We start from the raw sequence: 6,880 nt of genomic DNA on the forward strand, positions 1-6,880 counted from the left end.
TGGTAGCATGAAATTAACAAGATTTGTGAGATATGCGTTAGTGACAAAATTGTTAGATTCACTTATCTTGCGATCCTTGACACCTACCTAACAACTTGAATAGCACACATACTACAAATATTGGAAAGCTTTCCAAATTGAAATTCATGCCCCTTTCAATGAGTGCCTAGGAACTAATGGCATTGCACAAGACATGGAGATACGCATATCACTTTTCAATTCCTAGAATCAATGTTGCATGACCAGGATCGATAGAAGGTTTAGGATCTCGATCGGTACTTTATGGGCACGTTTGACACACAAAATCGATTTGGCTCGGACTAATTGTAGGGAATGGTTTGTTACGCAAGATCAATTTTGATAACAGACGAAAGCCAGCCGTTGAAGCTAAAAGCGATGCATCGTCATCGTCGCTAGTTTTCCTTTCCTTGTGTCTCAAGTTACAGGTTTGGATTGGTTCTATTGAGGCCCGTCATTTTGATCCTCATCTATTTGGTTCAAGCTCAGATTGGTGTTACATGTGCATAACAGTTTGATCAATCAACCACCTCCTATAGTTTCTATTTTTCCGTTCTTTTTTCCTTTTTGTGATATAACATGTTCTGAACACTTTGTAATCAAATTATCTCCTTCAATCTTGGCAACTGCAAGATAATTCACAATCAAAGGCATTTGAGTATACAACAGATTCAAATCAATCGCATTTGGAGATCCCATCATTTGGTCAGTTTGAATATTAATAGGGGCTTCTTCCCCCATTGTGAAAATAGTAAATTTGATCTATCAAGTTAATGATAATTTCGCTCATTTCGAGTAGCTTTGGTTTTGGGTTGGAAATCAGGTGATTTGCTACGGGCGGTGTTTGGGTCAATATTTGAACATTGGGCTTGAATGAGGGAAAGTCCAAAGATGCCAATTAAAAGGGGACTTGCCCGAAGCCTAGCATTGAGCCCAGAAGCAAGTTAAGGCCTTCTCAGCCAAGGGACACGAGCCACATTTCTATAATTGAAGTGACAAATGATGGAGACTAAACTATGAGCCAAAGAACACTTTGTAGTGGCATTATAAGTTAAAAGTTGATGACTCACTACCCTCTCAGTGCTTTCGGGCAAGAGCAAAAGTTACAGCAGTCGGGATAATTTGTCTATAAAAGGAAGAAGAGGCCCCAAAGACAAGGACACTCAACCAATCAAACAAACAAACATACAAACTCTGCTCTCAAGCCAGATTTGCATCTAAAAGCTGAGATCAACCCAGATTCAGTCATTTTTAGCGATAGTTCTCTGAAAAAACAATATCTTGCCTAGTATAAAAGCTCTGTTATCTCCCTCAGTGGTGTAGTATCGATTCCCTTGTGTAAACTTGTTTACCATCCATCCCTTTTTAGCATATAAACCCTGTAAATACAAAGAGAAGTGACTGCAAGAAGTTTAACATTACTAGACAAGATGAAATCTTGCCCGAAGCTCTTTGTTTGTTTTCTAAATTAGTAGATCTATTGCTTAATGCATTCTCTAGCATATATTCAAGTCATTTCCACTTGTTTTTATATTGTAAGAAGTTCCATTTGCATCTGGATCTGGTTAGTTTAATGGATATGTTTTCATTAAAAGCAATCTAGGACCAAACAAATGACTTAAGGGGCTCTGAACTCCCTCCATTCAAGCATACAAGATTATAAACTAAAAGTCCTTATTTACAAAGTAAGAAAAAGAACTTAATGTGGACTTAACCCATCTACGACAATCCTTTGATAACAAGAAATCTGAGTAACTTGAGGCGCAAGTAATCGACTTAAAACACACTTGTTCTACATGTGCTATATTGAGATACCAGTGGCACGCCTAGCACTTGGTTAGTTTTGATTGCGAGTCTTAAGGCCTACACCTAAGGCCCCACAATGGCACATTTCAGAACTAACTTCGTTCTCTTCTTGTAGCACATCAACAAACAAGAGCCCGACTACACATCCAAAGTGCCAATCCTTTGGGGAGCTGTACTGAGGTCTGAGGAGCCTTCTCCAGAGAAATCTTTGCCTGAACAGGCAGTACTAAGCGAACCATGCAACTGAGTATCTGCCACAACATGGAAAACCTTAGACACCCCATTCAATACCCAACTGATCATCGAAAACATTCTAAGGTTAATTACCGGGCAGAGTCGAGCTATTAGAAAAATATCGTAACTGTTGTCATTGACTTGCACCATAAACAATTTTGTGAGATCTCAAGACTCGATTAATCTCAATAACTCAATTCTTAAAACTATAATTTGAGAGAAAGCCTGACAATCTTTACCTTGATTGAAGTTCTACCAAAACAAGTCTCCATCTTCTGCGTCTTTAATATGGCACTCCGCCTCAATCTGAGAGAGACATCTTACTGAAATACACAAGTGGAAAAAGCCGTCACCTCCATCACCTGAACCAACATGTTGAACGCGCCATACAAAATATCACCACTATTTCCATACCATCCATTGAATAAATCTGCAGATTCAAAATTTTGAACTATTAGCCTTCTGAGTTTTGAGCACCTAGCTAAAGATTAGTCGGACCACATGACCCACAAAGAGTGTGAACTATAGCTAGTCAACTCTAGCGAGGATCTCAGGAACCTCAATACAAAACCTCAAACAACAGTCGAAGGGAGTAACCACCAAACACTATTATAAACGCCAGACAAACGCATGCATGCTTTCCATCTTATTCCAGTATGTTACCAAAAATCTGCTTCCAATAATCCCACAACTCCCTATGGTAAGAAAGCTCCAACATATTCCCCTACAACCCTACTATTGTATTTCCCCATCTCACAAACACTACAGCCTAGCGAAACATGCCCTTTTTGAATGGGGATTTGGTACCAATTGTGTCGAGAAAGGGATGAGCAGAAGCATGTCTCGAAAATCAAAAGCAAACTACTTCCCACATACCAAATAGAAGTCTTAATATCATTTATTAAAACTCTGTATACAAACTGTACAAAAACCATAAGGAAATTAAACATAAAAAAAAAAGTTCAAGAACATAAACAAATCCAAACCCAAAACTAACCGCAATTCTCAGCTTGCCTATGTCGCAAGCCATAAACACAAAATCTGCCTCTTTCATTTCCAGTATCACATCCACTTTCTGTTAGTGTCTATACCAATCTATGAAAATGTGGCATTGAATGCAATAACTTTCCAGAAACTTCACTTGAAAGATGCGTAACATGTACTTTACCCTCTCAACGGAGAACATGAAAAGAAAATCTGCAATGAGTGATCTACAATATAATAAAGTGTTTAGCCCTCCCACTACCCAGTTCGGGAAGATCAGTAGTGAAATCTATCAGTTTCCAAAGCAAATACAAATACAACTACAGTCATTAATATAATAGAAAGTTCTCTTACAAATGCCGGAAGCGATACAAATCATATTTGTTCTTTGGCATCGTAAGACCAATATCAAATAGTAAAGACTTTGTAATGCAGCGATGGTGCACCCAAGATACCTTCGCTTGAGAAAAGCCAACAAAAAGTCAGATTATATGGAATTTGAAAAGCACAAGCGTTTCGTTTACAGTACGAAATTATCCGAAATTAAACTGTATAATATTACACTACTAAAAGAGTAAACTCAAATGCAACGAAAGCAATGCATCCAAGCATTAGGTTTACACGATCAACTACTTTAAAAATAATTTAGGAAAGAGTTATGGCAATTTCCTTCTCATCAAGTAAACTTGGTAATTCATATATGCAAAGAGAATCGTACAAATGCACAACAATAAGAATTTCGTAAAATTGCTAGCATCCTGCAACTACAGAGCATTACGCCAATACTCTTTTACGAAGCACGCAATCTTACAACTTGGAAACCGAGAGATGCATTGCATTCTAATCAACATGCATGGGTTCCGAGCCCCCAGCCGCATCTTCCATTCCATTTTTCTGCTCTTTCTCCTCAATTAAATTCCTCTGTTCTTCCTCTATGGTATTCCGCAACTCATCCACCTGCAAGAAGATAAAATACACCGGGAAATTACACCACTTTCTTAAAGCATTCTAATTCTACTGCTTAATGCACACAACATATCGAGAATTCAATATAGCTCACATACCACATGCAGGAGCAGAGCAAACTGCTTCTTCCTCAGCTCCAGCGTCCGCGAACTTGTGGTGTTCTCCGCATCCAATAACGCAATCTCCTTCTCCATATCTGATATGATCTTGAGCGTCTCGGAACTCGGCGGCTGGGTAGCAATCAATTTCCTGATCGACTCAAACTCCTCCTTGTGCCTTCTTTCGATCTTACTTTCCTCGAGCTGCTTCTTCAGCATCTCAATGTCGGTCTTCGCCTGCACAATCTGCCGGTTAATCTCCTCCCTCAGCTCGTCGAAGTTGTGCTTCTCCGGGAGATTTGCATCCACGACGGCTTTGCTCTTTGGGAGCGGAATCTCGAACGTGTTGAGCTCCTGCAGGAAAGCCTTGGCGACCTTGTCGCAGTCGGAGAAGTTGTCATCGATCTTGTCGAGCTCGACGAACAGGGACGTGAACTTCTTCTGGAGCTTCTTCAACGGCGGTTCGCCTCTCGTGGTGGTGGTTCGAGTGAGAAGTCTGTGTTTGATGATGAAGTCATCTTCGAGCAGCCCGAACGCGTAGTTCGGCGCCAAGCCAGCATCGGAACTGACCGGAGACTATGAGTCCGGCGCAAATTCGATTTAGAATTTGACAAACCCTAATCTAATTTCCAGAAAGAAAATCCCCGTTCACGGCGGAGGAAGATGTTAGTTGTTTTTGCTCGAGGTTAATTGGACGGTCGGATGTGCTTCACGGTTAAACACTGCTACACCGGATCCAGGATGTTTATTTTGTCAACAGGGCTTTTATATTTGGGACCGAAACCAAATTTCTCACGAAAAAAATAAAAGAATTATTATTATTATTATTTTGAACAGACAATATCATCTATAAGGGAAATAATGTGTGCTTAGCCTCACAATAAACTAGTAATAATGCGATTCAAACTCGTATCTGGCGAGAATCAAACCTAAGACCTCTCACTTATAAGTGAAAAGAAATATCACTATACCGTAGTATTAAGTGGCAAAAAATAGAAGAAATTAGTCCATCTCTAATCGAAAAGGCTAAATATAGCCTCGTCCAGAATCATAACTGAAGAGGCTAAACATAGTCACTTAATGATTTATTAGTTTTAATTTTATACTATTAATTTATTAGTTAATTTAATTAATCTATCGTTTTGATGTTTTCAAATCTAGCCATTGAATTTGAATCAATTATCGGAATTGAGGAGCTGGGCCGCAAAAAAAGGCTAAGAGGGGACTACATTTGGCTAACCTGGGAGTATGATCCTTTCCAGATCCCTTCTAGTAGGATCCGGACGATCGTTTAATCTTAGCCGTTCAAAAGAAAATCGAACGGTCAGGAAAATGTTTTGCAGCCATCGGAATAGGAAGAAGCTACGATGGCAACAATGGCCACCGAATCCTCTGCATCGAATCCCCAGCAATAATGCTAATGACAGGAAGGGTTGAGAGGGTGCGAAGGTGGAGGAGACGACGGCACCGCTGTCGAAATCGTAGTCTAGATTGATGGCTTCAAGGTCCCGTTCGAGACAAGTTGAGATCGTGGCTTTGCGAATCTGTTTGAGGAAGAAGATGGAGCTGCAATGGCTTCGCGGATGTGCTAGAGGCAAGGCTTGCAGCCAAAATTCAGGATCCGGAGAGCATTTCTCGCTAACCTGATACCCATTTGGCCAAATAATGGTCTGGTGGGCTCCATTTAATTTTAGTCTAACCGTCGATTGGAGATGAGTTTTAGGCAAATTAGGTCATTTTTATTTTTTGATTTTTAAACCCTTATCTTTCTCCATTGGAGATGGCCTTGGCCTCATTTGGCAGCTCAAACTATACTGACTATTTCAGTCGGATAGGATAAATAGTCATCGGATAATACTGACTAAATTAGTCGAACGTTTAGTGCAATATCAGACTAATGACCGTATTATTTATGAAGTTTTTAGTACTTGTTAATAATACTTTTCAATTGATAATTTAAACAAAAGGAAAAAAAATCACAAATGTGTTTTTCAAAATAAAATATACAATCCAACAGTAAAAATCCTCAATCCATTGTTAATGGAAGCCTTAACCAGACTCTCCAAGCTTTCGTCGCAATATCATCTTTGAATCAATTAATGCATTCTCTCAAATTGAATCAACAGCTTCTCATCTTCGAACTCAATTAATGTCTTCTTTCCAAGTGAATCGACATCTTCCCCTCTTCGAACTCAATATCATCCTCTGTCAAAGTGCTGGAACTCAAAACCTCTATGAGAGATGACGACACTAAAACAGAAATTCCATGCTTTACAAGGGAATCAATTGTCACGCCCGACCCTGAAATTTCCTCTAAACACCAGGTAGGCATGTGCTGGCCAACACCCACAGGTGACAAAGCCATATTAACATGCATGTAAGTTATGAAGAAAGAACAAATGTAAAATAAAACACGTAAACTTAACAATAATGAATATGCAAACATGGGAATGTGTTCAAAGTATACAACTAACCAAAAATACTGTAGAAGGTATATTATGAAAAGGTACGAACAAATGAATGGTTCATACACTGAGAGGAGTCGAAGATACCGATGTGGGAGTGCCTTGACGCCGGGATTGTATTCCTCAATTCTAAATCCTGAAGGGGGCACAAAACAAAGTATGAGTGGACCAAGTCTACACACACACACACACACACACACACACACACACACACTAAAATAATTACTCTTCAACGTACTAACCCCAGTTTTAGAAAACTCGTATAGCATAATAAGTAATAGGTTTTCCGAAAACCCTAGCATGCCATAA

General features: G+C 39.4%; 1 pseudogene across 1 annotated transcript; it reads right to left on the bottom strand.

The window, feature by feature from the left end:
- Positions 1-1,583: 1,583 nt before the first annotated feature.
- Positions 1,584-6,471, bottom strand: LOC137725092 (THO complex subunit 7A pseudogene; annotated as a pseudogene). Its single transcript, XR_015962165.1, has 6 exons — positions 6,337-6,471; positions 4,107-4,682; positions 3,854-3,999; positions 3,397-3,497; positions 2,298-2,488; positions 1,584-2,075 (listed from the first exon to the last, which is right to left on the bottom strand). The product of XR_015962165.1 is annotated as a THO complex subunit 7A pseudogene (transcript).
- Positions 6,472-6,880: the final 409 nt, after the last annotated feature.

The sequence above is a fragment of the Pyrus communis genome, chromosome 5 (assembly GCF_041283825.1).
Source record: "Pyrus communis isolate YQ-2024b chromosome 5, ASM4128382v1, whole genome shotgun sequence".
Taxonomy (NCBI): Eukaryota; Viridiplantae; Streptophyta; class Magnoliopsida; order Rosales; family Rosaceae; genus Pyrus; species Pyrus communis.